Consider the following 19,151-nt stretch of genomic DNA (forward strand, 5'->3'; position numbering starts at 1 on the left):
ATGGTATAACGTTATGACGTATTACGTTATATGGTATAACGTTAGAACGTATTACGTTATATGGTATAGGGTTATAACGTATTACGTTATATGGGAATAACGTCATATGGAATAAAGTTATAACGTATTACGTTATATGGTATAACGTTATAACGTATTACGTTATATGGTATAACGTTATAACGTATTACGTTATATGGTATAACGTTATAACGTATTACGTTATATGGTATAACGTTATAACGTATTACGTTATATGGTATAACGTTATGACGTATTACGTTATATGGTATAACGTTAGAACGTATTACGATATATGGTATAACGTCATATGGTATAAAGTTATAACGTATTACGTTATATGGTATAACGTTATAACGTATTACGTTATATGGTATAACGTCATATGATATAACGTTATAACGTATTACGTTATATGGTATACCGTAATATGGTATAACGTTATAACGTATTACGTTATATGGTATAACCTTATAACGTATTACGTTATATGGTATAACGTTATAACGTATTACGTTATATGGTATAACGTTATAACGTATTACGTTATATGGTATAACGTCATATGATATAAAGTTAGAACGTATTAAGTTATATGGTATAACGTTATAACGTATTACGTTATATGGTATAACGTTATAACGTATTACGTTATATGGTGTAACGTCATATAGTATAAAGTTATAACGTATTACGTTATATGGTATATCGCTATAACGTATTACGGTATATGGTATAACGTTATAACGTATTACGTTATATGGTATAACGTTATAACGTATTACGTTATATGGTATAGCGTTATAACGTATTACGTTATATGGTATAACGTTATAACGTATTACGTTATATGGTATAACGTTATAACGTATTAGGTTATATGGTGTAACGTCATATAGTATAAAGTTATAACGTATTACGTTATATGGTATATCGCTATAACGTATTACGGTATATGGTATAACGTTATAACGTATTACGTTATATGGTATAACGTTATAGCGTATTACGTTATATGGTATAACGTTATAACGTATTACGTTATATGGTATAACGTTACAACGTATTACGTTATATGGTGTAACGTCATATGGTATAAAGTTATAACGTATTACGTTATATGGTGTAACGTTATAACGTATTACGTTATATGGTATAACGTTATAACTTATTACCTCATATGGTATAACGTTATAACGTATTACGTTATATGGTATAACGTTATAACGTATTACGTTATATGGTGTAACGTCATATGGTATAAAGTTATAACGTATTACGTTATATGGTATAACGTCATATGATATAAAGTTATAACGTATTAAGTTATATGGTATAACGTTATAACGTATTACGTTATATGGTGTAGCGTCATATGGTATAAAGTTATAACGTATTACGTTATATGGTGTAACGTTATAACGTATTACGTTATATGGTATAACGTTATAACGTATTACGTTATATGGTATAACGTCATATGATATAACGTTATAACGTATTACGTTATATGGTATACCGTAATATGGTATAACGTTATAACGTATTACGTTATATGGTATAACGTTATGACGTATTACGTTATATGGTATAACGTTAGAACGTATTACGTTATATGGGATAACGTTATAACGTATTACGTTATATGGTATAACGTCATATGGTATAAAGTTATAACGTATTACGTTATATGGTATACCGTAATATGGTATAACGTTATAACGTATTACGTTATATGGTATAACGATATAACGTATTACGTTATATGGTATAACGTCATGTGGTATAACGTTATAACGTATTACGTTATTTGGTATGACGTTATAATGTATTACGTTACATGGTATAACGTTATGACGTATTACGTTATATGGTATAACGTTAGAACGTATTAAGTTATATGGTATAACGTTATAACGTATTACGTTATATGGTATAACGTTATAACGTATTACGTTATATGGTATAACGTTATAACGTATTACGTTATATGGTATAACGTCATATGGAATAAAGTTATAACGTATTACGTTATATGGTATAACGTTATAACGTATTACGTTATATGGTATAACGTTATAACGTATTACGTTATATGGTATAACGTTATAACGTATTACGTTATATGGTATAACGTCATATGATATAAAGTTAGAACGTATTAAGTTATATGGTATAACGTTATAACGTATTACGTTATATGCTGTAACGTCATATGGTATAAAGTTATAACGTATTACGTTATATGGTGTAACGTTATAACGTATTACGTTATATGGTATAACGTTATAACGTATTACGTTATATGGTATAACGTTATAACGTATTACGTTATATGGTATAACGTCATATGATATAACGTTATAACGTATTACGTTATATGGTATAACGTCATATGATATAACGTTATAACGTATTACGTTATATGGTATACCGTAATATGGTATAACGTTATAACGTATTACGTTATATGGTATAACGTTATAACGTATTACGTTATATGGTATAACGTCATATGGTATAAAGTTATAACGTATTACGTTATATGGTATAACGTTATAACGTATTACGTTATATGGGTATAACGTCATATGGAATAAAGTTATAACGTATTACGTTATATGGTATAACGTTATAACGTATTACGTTATATGGTATAACGTTATAACGTAATACGTTATATGGTATAACGTTATAACGTATTACGTTATATGGTATAACGTTATAACGTATTACGTTATATGGTATAACGTTATAACGTATTACGTTATATGGTATAACGTCATATGGAATAAAGTTATAACGTATTACGTTATATGGTATAACGTTATAACGTATTACGTTATATGGTATAACGTTATAACGTATTACGTTATATGGTATAACGTTATAACGTATTACGTTATATGGTATAACGTCATATGATATAAAGTTAGAACGTATTAAGTTATATGGTATAACGTTATAACGTATTACGTTATATGGTGTAACGTCATATGGTATAAAGTTATAACGTATTACGTTATATGGTGTAACGTTATAACGTATTACGTTATATGGTATAACGTTATAACGTATTACGTTATATGGTATAACGTTATAACGTATTACGTTATATGGTATAACGTCATATGATATAACGTTATAACGTATTACGTTATATGGTATAACGTCATATGATATAACGTTATAACGTATTACGTTATATGGTATACCGTAATATGGTATAACGTTATAACGTATTACGTTATATGGTATAACGTTATGACGTATTACGTTATATGGTATAACGTTAGAACGTATTAGGTTATATGGTGTAACGTCATATAGTATAAAGTTATAACGTATTAAGTTATATGGTATAACGTTATAACGTATTACGTTATATGGTATAACGTTATAACGTATTACGTTATATGGTGTAACGTCATATAGTATAAAGTTATAACGTATTACGTTATATGGTATATCGCTATAACGTATTACGGTATATGGTATAACGTTATAACGTATTACGTTATATGGTATAACGTTATAACGTATTACGTTATATGGTATAGCGTTATAACGTATTACGTTATATGGTATAACGTTATAACGTATTACGTTATATGGTATAACGTTATAACGTATTAGGTTATATGGTGTAACGTCATATAGTATAAAGTTATAACGTATTACGTTATATGGTATATCGCTATAACGTATTACGGTATATGGTATAACGTTATAACGTATTACGTTATATGGTATAACGTTATAGCGTATTACGTTATATGGTATAACGTTATAACGTATTACGTTATATGGTATAACGTTACAACGTATTACGTTATATGGTGTAACGTCATATGGTATAAAGTTATAACGTATTACGTTATATGGTGTAACGTTATAACGTATTACGTTATATGGTATAACGTTATAACTTATTACCTCATATGGTATAACGTTATAACGTATTACGTTATATGGTATAACGTTATAACGTATTACGTTATATGGTGTAACGTCATATGGTATAAAGTTATAACGTATTACGTTATATGGTATAACGTCATATGATATAAAGTTATAACGTATTAAGTTATATGGTATAACGTTATAACGTATTACGTTATATGGTGTAGCGTCATATGGTATAAAGTTATAACGTATTACGTTATATGGTGTAACGTTATAACGTATTACGTTATATGGTATAACGTTATAACGTATTACGTTATATGGTATAACGTCATATGATATAACGTTATAACGTATTACGTTATATGGTATACCGTAATATGGTATAACGTTATAACGTATTACGTTATATGGTATAACGTTATGACGTATTACGTTATATGGTATAACGTTAGAACGTATTACGTTATATGGGATAACGTTATAACGTATTACGTTATATGGTATAACGTCATATGGTATAAAGTTATAACGTATTACGTTATATGGTATACCGTAATATGGTATAACGTTATAACGTATTACGTTATATGGTATAACGATATAACGTATTACGTTATATGGTATAACGTCATGTGGTATAACGTTATAACGTATTACGTTATTTGGTATGACGTTATAATGTATTACGTTACATGGTATAACGTTATGACGTATTACGTTATATGGTATAACGTTAGAACGTATTAAGTTATATGGTATAACGTTATAACGTATTACGTTATATGGTATAACGTTATAACGTATTACGTTATATGGTATAACGTTATAACGTATTACGTTATATGGTATAACGTCATATGGAATAAAGTTATAACGTATTACGTTATATGGTATAACGTTATAACGTATTACGTTATATGGTATAACGTTATAACGTATTACGTTATATGGTATAACGTTATAACGTATTACGTTATATGGTATAACGTCATATGATATAAAGTTAGAACGTATTAAGTTATATGGTATAACGTTATAACGTATTACGTTATATGCTGTAACGTCATATGGTATAAAGTTATAACGTATTACGTTATATGGTGTAACGTTATAACGTATTACGTTATATGGTATAACGTTATAACGTATTACGTTATATGGTATAACGTTATAACGTATTACGTTATATGGTATAACGTCATATGATATAACGTTATAACGTATTACGTTATATGGTATAACGTCATATGATATAACGTTATAACGTATTACGTTATATGGTATACCGTAATATGGTATAACGTTATAACGTATTACGTTATATGGTATAACGTTATAACGTATTACGTTATATGGTATAACGTCATATGGTATAAAGTTATAACGTATTACGTTATATGGTATAACGTTATAACGTATTACGTTATATGGGTATAACGTCATATGGAATAAAGTTATAACGTATTACGTTATATGGTATAACGTTATAACGTATTACGTTATATGGTATAACGTTATAACGTAATACGTTATATGGTATAACGTTATAACGTATTACGTTATATGGTATAACGTTATAACGTATTACGTTATATGGTATAACGTTATAACGTATTACGTTATATGGTATAACGTCATATGGAATAAAGTTATAACGTATTACGTTATATGGTATAACGTTATAACGTATTACGTTATATGGTATAACGTTATAACGTATTACGTTATATGGTATAACGTTATAACGTATTACGTTATATGGTATAACGTCATATGATATAAAGTTAGAACGTATTAAGTTATATGGTATAACGTTATAACGTATTACGTTATATGGTGTAACGTCATATGGTATAAAGTTATAACGTATTACGTTATATGGTGTAACGTTATAACGTATTACGTTATATGGTATAACGTTATAACGTATTACGTTATATGGTATAACGTTATAACGTATTACGTTATATGGTATAACGTCATATGATATAACGTTATAACGTATTACGTTATATGGTATAACGTCATATGATATAACGTTATAACGTATTACGTTATATGGTATACCGTAATATGGTATAACGTTATAACGTATTACGTTATATGGTATAACGTTATGACGTATTACGTTATATGGTATAACGTTAGAACGTATTACGTTATATGGTATAGGGTTATAACGTATTACGTTATATGGTATAACGTCATATGGTATAAAGTTATAACGTATTACGTTATATGGTATAACGTTATAACGTATTACGTTATATGGGTATAACGTCATATGGAATAAAGTTATAACGTATTACGTTATATGGTATAACGTTATAACGTATTACGTTATATGGTATAACGTTATAACGTAATACGTTATATGGTATAACGTTATAACGTATTACGTTATATGGTATAACGTTATAACGTACTACGTTATATGGTATAACGTTATGACGTATTACGTTATATGGTATAACGTTAGAACGTATTACGATATATGGTATAACGTCATATGGTATAAAGTTATAACGTATTACGTTATATGGTATAACGTTATAACGTATTACGTTATATGGTATAACGTTATAACGTATTACGTTATATGGTATAACGTCATATGGAATAAAGTTATAACGTATTACGTTATATGGTATAACGATATAACGTATTACGTTATATGGTATAACGTTATAACGTATTACGTTATATGGTATAACGTCATATGATATAAAGTTAGAACGTATTAAGTTATATGGTATAACGTTATAACTTATTACGTTATATGGTATAACGTTATAACGTATTACGTTATATGGTATAACGTCATATGATATAAAGTTAGAACGTATTAAGTTATATGGTATAACGTTATAACGTATTACGTTATATGGTGTAACGTCATATGGTATAAAGTTATAACGTATTACGTTATATGGTGTAACGTTATAACGTATTACGTTATATGGTATAACGTTATAACGTATTACGTTATATGGTATAACGTTATAACGTATTACGTTATATGGTATAACGTCATATGATATAACGTTATAACGTATTACGTTATATGGTATAACGTCATATGATATAACGTTATAACGTATTACGTTATATGGTATACCGTAATATGGTATAACGTTATAACGTATTACGTTATATGGTATAACGTTATGACGTATTACGTTATATGGTATAACGTTAGAACGTATTACGCTATATGGTATAGGGTTATAACGTATTACGTTATATGGTATAACGTCATATGGTATAAAGTTATAACGTATTACGTTATATGGTATAACGTTATAACGTATTACGTTATATGGGTATAACGTCATATGGAATAAAGTTATAACGTATTACGTTATATGGTATAACGTTATAACGTATTACGTTATATGGTATAACGTTATAACGTATTACGTTATATGGTATAACGTTATAACGTATTACGTTATACGGTATAACGTTATAACGTATTACGTTATATGGTATAACGTTATGACGTATTACGTTATATGGTATAACGTTAGAACGTATTACGATATATGGTATAACGTCATATGGTATAAAGTTATAACGTATTACGTTATATGGTATAACGTTATAACGTATTACGTTATATGGTATAACGTTATAACGTATTACGTTATATGGTATAACGTCATATGGAATAAAGTTATAACGTATTACGTTATATGGTATAACGATATAACGTATTACGTTATATGGTATAACGTTATAACGTATTACGTTATATGGTATAACGTCATATGATATAAAGTTAGAACGTATTAAGTTATATGGTATAACGTTATAACTTATTACGTTATATGGTATAACGTTATAACGTATTACGTTATATGCTATAACGTTATAACGTATTACGTTATATGGTATAACGTCATATGGTATAAAGTTATAACGTATTACGTTATATGGTATACCGTAATATGGTATAACGTTATAACGTATTACGTTAAATGATATAACGTTATAACGTATTACGTTATATGGTATAACGTCATATGATATAAAGTTAGAACGTATTAAGTTATATGGTATAACGTTATAACGTATTACGTTATATGGTATAACGTTATAACGTATTACGTTATATGCTATAACGTTATAACGTATTACGTTATATGGTATAACGTCATATGGTATAAAGTTATAACGTATTACGTAATATGGTATACCGTAATATGGTATAACGTTATAACGTATTACGTTAAATGATATAACGTTATAACGTATTACGTTATATGATATAACGTTATAACGTATTACGTTATATGGTATAACGTTATAACGTATTACGTTATATGCTATAACGCTATAACGTATTACGTTATATGGTATAACGTTATAACGTTTTACGTTATATGGTATAACGTTATAACGTATTACGTTATATGGTATAACGTTATATGGTATAACGTTATATGGTATAACGTTATAAAGGTATTACGACATATGGTATAACGTCATATGGTATAACGTTATAACGTATTACGTTATATGGTATAACGATATAACGCATTACGTTATATGGTATAACGTCATATGTTATAAAGTTATAACGTATTACGTTATATGGTATGACGTTATAATGTATTACGTTATATGGTATAACGTTATAACGTATTACGTTAAATGGTATAACGTTATAACGTATTACGTTATATGGTATAACGTTAGAACGTATTACGTTATATGGTATAACGTTATAACGTATTACGTTATATGGTATACCGTAATATGGTATAACGTTATAACGTATTACGTTATATGGTATACCGTAATATGGTATAACGTTATAACGTATTACGTTATATGGTATAACGTTATAACGTATTACGTTGTATGGTATAACGTCATATGGTATAAAGTTATAACGTATTACGTTATATGGTATAACGTTATAACGTATTACGTTATATGGTATAACGTTATAACGTATTACGTTATATGGTATAACGTTATAACGTATTACGTTATATGGTATAACGTTATAACGTATTACGTTATATGGTATAACGTCATATGATATAAAGTTAGAACGTATTAAGTTATATGGTATAACGTTATAACGTATTACGTTATATGGTGTAACGTCATATGGTATAAAGTTATAACGTATTACGTTATATGGTGTAACGTTATAACGTATTACGTTATATGGTATAACGTTATAACGTATTACGTTATATGGCATAACGTTATAACGTATTACGTTATATGGTATAACGTCATATGATATAACGTTATAACGTATTACGTTATATGGTATACCGTAATATGGTATAACGTTATAACGTATTACGTTATATGGTATAACGTTATGACGTATTACGTTATATGGTATAACGTTAGAACGTATTACGTTATATGGTATAGGGTTATAACGTATTACGTTATATGGTATAACGTCATATGGTATAAAGTTATAACGTATTACGTTATATGGTATAACGTTATAACGTATTACGTTATATGGTATAACCTTATAACGTATTACGTTATATGGTATAACGTTATAACGTATTACGTTATATGGTATAACGTTATAACGTATTACGTTATATGGTATAACGTCATATGATATAAAGTTAGAACGTATTAAGTTATATGGTATAACGTCATAACGTATTACGTTATATGGTATAACGTTATAACGTATTACGTTATATGGTATAACGTTACAACGTATTACGTTATATGGTGTAACGTCATATGGTATAAAGTTATAACGTATTACGTTATATGGTGTAACGTTATAACGTATTACGTTATATGGTATAACGTTATAACTTATTACCTTATATGGTATAACGTTATAACGTATTACGTTATATGGTATAACGTTATAACGTATTACGTTATATGGTATAACGTTATGACGTATTACGTTATATGGTATAACGTTAGAACGTATTACGTTATATGGTATAGGGTTATAACGTATTACGTTATATGGTATAACGTCATATGTTATAAAGTTATAACGTATTACGTTATATGGTATTACGTTATAACGTATTACGTTATATGGGTATAACGTCATATGGAATAAAGTTATAACGTATTACGTTATATGGTATAACGTTATAACGTATTACGTTATATGGTATAACGTTATAACGTATTACGTTATATTGTATAACGTTATAACGTATTACGTTATATGGTATAACGTTATAACGTATTACGTTATATGGTATAACGTTATGACGTATTACGTTATATGGTATAACGTTAGAACGTATTACGATATATGGTATAACGTCATATGGTATAAAGTTATAACGTATTACGTTATATGGTATAACGTTATAACGTATTACGTTATATGGTATAACGTCATATGATATAACGTTATAACGTATTACGTTATATGGTATACCGTAATATGGTATAACGTTATAACGTATTACGTTATATGGTGTAACGTCATATAGTATAAAGTTATAACGTATTACGTTATATGGTATATCGCTATAACGTATTACGGTATATGGTATAACGTTATAACGTATTACGTTATATGGTATAACGTTATAGCGTATTACGTTATATGGTATAACGTTATAACGTATTACGTTATATGGTATAACGTTACAACGTATTACGTTATATGGTGTAACGTCATATGGTATAAAGTTATAACGTATTACGTTATATGGTGTAACGTTATAACGTATTACGTTATATGGTATAACGTTATAACTTATTACCTCATATGGTATAACGTTATAACGTATTACGTTATATGGTATAACGTTATAACGTATTACGTTATATGGTGTAACGTCATATGGTATAAAGTTATAACGTATTACGTTATATGGTATAACGTCATATGATATAAAGTTATAACGTATTAAGTTATATGGTATAACGTTATAACGTATTACGTTATATGGTGTAGCGTCATATGGTATAAAGTTATAACGTATTACGTTATATGGTGTAACGTTATAACGTATTACGTTATATGGTATAACGTTATAACGTATTACGTTATATGGTATAACGTCATATGATATAACGTTATAACGTATTACGTTATATGGTATACCGTAATATGGTATAACGTTATAACGTATTACGTTATATGGTATAACGTTATGACGTATTACGTTATATGGTATAACGTTAGAACGTATTACGTTATATGGGATAACGTTATAACGTATTACGTTATATGGTATAACGTCATATGGTATAAAGTTATAACGTATTACGTTATATGGTATACCGTAATATGGTATAACGTTATAACGTATTACGTTATATGGTATAACGATATAACGTATTACGTTATATGGTATAACGTCATGTGGTATAACGTTATAACGTATTACGTTATTTGGTATGACGTTATAATGTATTACGTTATATGGTATAACGTTATGACGTATTACGTTATATGGTATAACGTTAGAACGTATTAAGTTATATGGTATAACATTATAACGTATTACGTTATATGGTATAACGTTATAACGTATTACGTTATATGGTATAACGTTATAACGTATTACGTTATATGGTATAACGTCATATGGAATAAAGTTATAACGTATTACGTTATATGGTATAACGTTATAACGTATTACGTTATATGGTATAACGTTATAACGTATTACGTTATATGGTATAACGTTATAACGTATTACGTTATATGGTATAACGTCATATGATATAAAGTTAGAACGTATTAAGTTATATGGTATAACGTTATAACGTATTACGTTATATGGTGTAACGTCATATGGTATAAAGTTATAACGTATTACGTTATATGGTGTAACGTTATAACGTATTACGTTATATGGTATAACGTTATAACGTATTACGTTATATGGTATAACGTTATAACGTATTACGTTATATGGTATAACGTCATATGATATAACGTTATAACGTATTACGTTATATGGTATAACGTCATATGATATAACGTTATAACGTATTACGTTATATGGTATACCGTAATATGGTATAACGTTATAACGTATTACGTTATATGGTATAACGTTATGACGTATTACGTTATATGGTATAACGTTAGAACGTATTACGTTATATGGTATAGGGTTATAACGTATTACGTTATATGGTATAACGTCATATGGTATAAAGTTATAACGTATTACGTTATATGGTATAACGTTATAACGTATTACGTTATATGGGTATAACGTCATATGGAATAAAGTTATAACGTATTACGTTATATGGTATAACGTTATAACGTATTACGTTATATGGTATAACGTTATAACGTAATACGTTATATGGTATAACGTTATAACGTATTACGTTATATGGTATAACGTTATAACGTATTACGTTATATGGTATAACGTTATGACGTATTACGTTATATGGTATAACGTTAGAACGTATTACGATATATGGTATAACGTCATATGGTATAAAGTTATAACGTATTACGTTATATGGTATAACGTTATAACGTATTACGGTATATGGTATAACGTTATAACGTATTACGTTATATGGTATAACGTTATAGCGTATTACGTTATATGGTATAACGTTATAACGTATTACGTTATATGGTATAACGTTACAACGTATTACGTTATATGGTGTAACGTCATATGGTATAAAGTTATAACGTATTACGTTATATGGTGTAACGTTATAACGTATTACGTTATATGGTATAACGTTATAACTTATTACCTCATATGGTATAACGTTATAACGTATTACGTTATATGGTATAACGTTATAACGTATTACGTTATATGGTGTAACGTCATATGGTATAAAGTTATAACGTATTACGTTATATGGTATAACGTCATATGATATAAAGTTATAACGTATTAAGTTATATGGTATAACGTTATAACGTATTACGTTATATGGTGTAGCGTCATATGGTATAAAGTTATAACGTATTACGTTATATGGTGTAACGTTATAACGTATTACGTTATATGGTATAACGTTATAACGTATTACGTTATATGGTATAACGTCATATGATATAACGTTATAACGTATTACGTTATATGGTATACCGTAATATGGTATAACGTTATAACGTATTACGTTATATGGTATAACGTTATGACGTATTACGTTATATGGTATAACGTTAGAACGTATTACGTTATATGGGATAACGTTATAACGTATTACGTTATATGGTATAACGTCATATGGTATAAAGTTATAACGTATTACGTTATATGGTATACCGTAATATGGTATAACGTTATAACGTATTACGTTATATGGTATAACGATATAACGTATTACGTTATATGGTATAACGTCATGTGGTATAACGTTATAACGTATTACGTTATTTGGTATGACGTTATAATGTATTACGTTATATGGTATAACGTTATGACGTATTACGTTATATGGTATAACGTTAGAACGTATTAAGTTATATGGTATAACATTATAACGTATTACGTTATATGGTATAACGTTATAACGTATTACGTTATATGGTATAACGTTATAACGTATTACGTTATATGGTATAACGTCATATGGAATAAAGTTATAACGTATTACGTTATATGGTATAACGTTATAACGTATTACGTTATATGGTATAACGTTATAACGTATTACGTTATATGGTATAACGTTATAACGTATTACGTTATATGGTATAACGTCATATGATATAAAGTTAGAACGTATTAAGTTATATGGTATAACGTTATAACGTATTACGTTATATGGTGTAACGTCATATGGTATAAAGTTATAACGTATTACGTTATATGGTGTAACGTTATAACGTATTACGTTATATGGTATAACGTTATAACGTATTACGTTATATGGTATAACGTTATAACGTATTACGTTATATGGTATAACGTCATATGATATAACGTTATAACGTATTACGTTATATGGTATAACGTCATATGATATAACGTTATAACGTATTACGTTATATGGTATACCGTAATATGGTATAACGTTATAACGTATTACGTTATATGGTATAACGTTATGACGTATTACGTTATATGGTATAACGTTAGAACGTATTACGTTATATGGTATAGGGTTATAACGTATTACGTTATATGGTATAACGTCATATGGTATAAAGTTATAACGTATTACGTTATATGGTATAACGTTATAACGTATTACGTTATATGGGTATAACGTCATATGGAATAAAGTTATAACGTATTACGTTATATGGTATAACGTTATAACGTATTACGTTATATGGTATAACGTTATAACGTAATACGTTATATGGTATAACGTTATAACGTATTACGTTATATGGTATAACGTTATAACGTATTACGTTATATGGTATAACGTTATGACGTATTACGTTATATGGTATAACGTTAGAACGTATTACGATATATGGTATAACGTCATATGGTATAAAGTTATAACGTATTACGTTATATGGTATAACGTTATAACGTATTACGTTATATGGTATAACGTTATAACGTATTACGTTATATGGTATAACGTCATATGGAATAAAGTTATAACGTATTACGTTATATGGTATAACGATATAACGTATTACGTTATATGGTATAACGTTATAACGTATTACGTTATATGGTATAACGTCATATGATATAAAGTTAGAACGTATTAAGTTATATGGTATAACGTTATAACTTATTACGTTATATGGTATAACGTTATAACGTATTACGTTATATGGTATAACGTCATATGATATAAAGTTAGAACGTATTAAGTTATATGGTATAACGTTATAACGTATTACGTTATATGGTGTAACGTCATATGGTATAAAGTTATAACGTATTACGTTATATGGTGTAACGTTATAACGTATTACGTTATATGGTATAACGTTATAACGTATTACGTTATATGGTATAACGTTATAACGTATTACGTTATATGGTATAACGTCATATGATATAACGTTATAACGTATTACGTTATATGGTATAACGTCATATGATATAACGTTATAACGTATTACGTTATATGGTATACCGTAATATGGTATAACGTTATAACGTATTACGTTACATGGTATAACGTTATGACGTATTACGTTATATGGTATAACGTTAGAACGTATTACGTTATATGGTATAGGGTTATAACGTATTACGTTATATGGTATAACGTCATATGGTATAAAGTTATAACGTATTACGTTATATGGTATAACGTTATAACGTATTACGTTATATGGGTATAACGTCATATGGAATAAAGTTATAACGTATTACGTTATATGGTATAACGTTATAACGTATTACGTTATATGGTATAACGTTATAACGTATTACGTTATATGGTATAACGTTATAACGTATTACGTTATATGGTATAACGTTATAACGTATTACGTTATATGGTATAACGTTATGACGTATTACGTTATATGGTATAACGTTAGAACGTATTACGATATATGGTATAACGTCATATGGTATAAAGTTATAACGTATTACGTTATATGGTATAACGTTATAACGTATTACGTTATATGGTATAACGTTATAACGTATTACGTTATATGGTATAACGTCATATGGAATAAAGTTATAACGTATTACGTTATATGGTATAACGATATAACGTATTACGTTATATGGTATAACGTTATAACGTATTACGTTATATGGTATAACGTCATATGATATAAAGTTAGAACGTATTAAGTTATATGGTATAACGTTATAACTTATTACGTTATATGGTATAACGTTATAACGTATTACGTTATATGCTATAACGTTATAACGTATTACGTTATATGGTATAACGTCATATGGTATAAAGTTATAACGTATTACGTTATATGGTATACCGTAATATGGTATAACGTTATAACGTATTACGTTAAATGATATAACGTTATAACGTATTACGTTATATGGTATAACGTCATATGATATAAAGTTAGAACGTATTAAGTTATATGGTATAACGTTATAACGTATTACGTTATATGGTATAACGTTATAACGTATTACGTTATATGCTATAACGTTATAACGTATTACGTTATATGGTATAACGTCATATGGTATAAAGTTATAACGTATTACGTAATATGGTATACCGTAATATGGTATAACGTTATAACGTATTACGTTAAATGATATAACGTTATAACGTATTACGTTATATGATATAACGTTATAACGTATTACGTTATATGGTATAACGTTATAACGTATTACGTTATATGCTATAACGCTATAACGTATTACGTTATATGCTATAACGCTATAACGTATTACGTTATATGCTATAACGCTATAACGTATTACGTTATATGGTATAACGTTATAACGTATTACGTTATATGGTATAACGTTATAACGTATTACGTTATATGGTATAACGTTATATGGTATAACGTTATATGGTATAACGTTATAAAGGTATTACGACATATGGTATAACGTCATATGGTATAACGTTATAACGTATTACGTTATATGGTATAACGATATAACGCATTACGTTATATGGCATAACGTCATATGTTATAAAGTTATAACGTATTACGTTATATGGTATGACGTTATAATGTATTACGTTATATGGTATAACGTTATAACGTATTACGTTAAATGGTATAACGTTATAACGTATTACGTTATATGGTATAACGTTAGAACGTATTACGTTATATGGTATAACGTTATAACGTATTACGTTATATGGTATACCGTAATATGGTATAACGTTATAACGTATTACGTTATATGGTATACCGTAATATGGTATAACGTTATAACGTATTACGTTATATGGTATACCGTAATATGGTATAACGTTATAACGTATTACGTTATATGGTATAACGTTATAACGTATTACGTTGTATGGTATAACGTCATATGGTATAAAGTTATAACGTATTACGTTATATGGTATAACGTTATAACGTATTACGTTATATGGTATAACGTTATAACGTATTACGTTATATGGTATAACGTTATAACGTATTACGTTATATGGTATAACGTTATAACGTATTACGTTATATGGTATAACGTCATATGATATAAAGTTAGAACGTATTAAGTTATATGGTATAACGTTATAACGTATTACGATATATGGTGTAACGTCATATGGTATAAAGTTATAACGTATTACGTTATATGGTGTAACGTTATAACGTATTACGTTATATGGTATAACGTTATAACGTATTACGTTATATGGCATAACGTTATAACGTATTACGTTATATGGTATAACGTCATATGATATAACGTTATAACGTATTACGTTATATGGTATACCGTAATATGGTATAACGTTATAACGTATTACGTTATATGGTATAACGTTATGACGTATTACGTTATATGGTATAACGTTAGAACGTATTACGTTATATGGTATAGGGTTATAACGTATTACGTTATATGGTATAACGTCATATGGTATAAAGTTATAACGTATTACGTTATATGGTATAACGTTATAACGTATTACGTTATATGGTATAACCTTATAACGTATTACGTTATATGGTATAACGTTATAACGTATTACGTTATAAGGTATAACGTTATAACGTATTACGTTATATGGTATAACGTCATATGATATAAAGTTAGAACGTATTATGTTATATGGTATAACGTTATAACGTATTACGTTATATGGTATAACGTTATAACGTATTACGTTATATGGTGTAACGTCATATAGTATAAAGTTATAACGTATTACGTTATATGGTATATCGCTATAACGTATTACGGTATATGGTATAACGTTATAACGTATTACGTTATATGGTATAACGTTATAACGTATTACGTTATATGGTATAACGTTATAACGTATTACGTTATATGGTATGACGTTATAACGTATTACGTTATATGGTATAACGTTATAACGTATTACGCTATATGGTATAACGTTATAACGTATTACGTTATATGGTGTAACGTCATATAGTATAAAGTTATAACGTATTACGTTATATGGTATATCGCTATAACGTATTACGGTATATGGTATAACGTTATAACGTATTACGTTATATGGTATAACGTCATAACGTATTACGTTATATGGTATAACGTTATAACGTATTACGTTATATGGTATAACGTTACAACGTATTACGTTATATGGTGTAACGTCATATGGTATAAAGTTATAACGTATTACGTTATATGGTGTAACGTTATAACGTATTACGTTATATGGTATAACGTTATAACTTATTACCTTATATGGTATAACGTTATAACGTATTACGTTATATGGTATAACGTTATAACGTATTACGTTATATGGTGTAACGTCATATGGTATAAAGTTATAACGTATTACGTTATATATTGTAACGTTATAACGTATTACGTTATATGGTATAACGTTATAACTTATTACCTTATATGGTATAACGTTATAACGTATTACGTTATATGGTATAACGTTACAACGTATTACGTTATATGGTGTAACGTCATATGGTATAAAGTTATAACGTATTACGTTATATATTGTAACGTTATAACGTATTACGTTATATGGTATAACGTTATAACTTATTACCTTATATGGTATAACGTTATAACGTATTACGTTATATGGTATAACGTTACAACGTATTACGTTATATGGTGTAACGTCATATGGTATAAAGTTATAACGTATTACGTTATATGGTGTAACGTTATAACGTATTACGTTATATGGTATAACGTTATAACTTATTACCTTATATGGTATAACGTCATATGGTATAAAGTTATAACGTGTTACGTTATATGGTATAACGTTATAACGTATTACGTTATATGGTATAACGTTATAACGTATTACGTTATATGGTATAACGTTATAACGTATTACGTTATATGGTATAACGTTATAACGTATTACGTTATATGGTATAACGTCATATGATATAAAGTTATAACGTATTAAGTTATATGGTATAACGTTATAACGTATTACGTTATATGGTGTAGCGTCATATGGTATAAAGTTATAACGTATTACGTTATATGGTGTAACGTTATAACGTATTACGTTATATGGTATAACGTTATAACGTATTACGTTATATGGTATAACGTTATAACGTATTACGTTATATGGTATAACGTTATAACGTATTACGTTATACGGTATAACGTCATATGGTATAACGTTATAACGTATTACGTTATTTGGTATGACGTTAT

The sequence above is a fragment of the Bombus huntii genome, chromosome 7 (assembly GCF_024542735.1).
Source record: "Bombus huntii isolate Logan2020A chromosome 7, iyBomHunt1.1, whole genome shotgun sequence".
In the NCBI taxonomy this organism is placed as follows: domain Eukaryota; kingdom Metazoa; phylum Arthropoda; class Insecta; order Hymenoptera; family Apidae; genus Bombus; species Bombus huntii.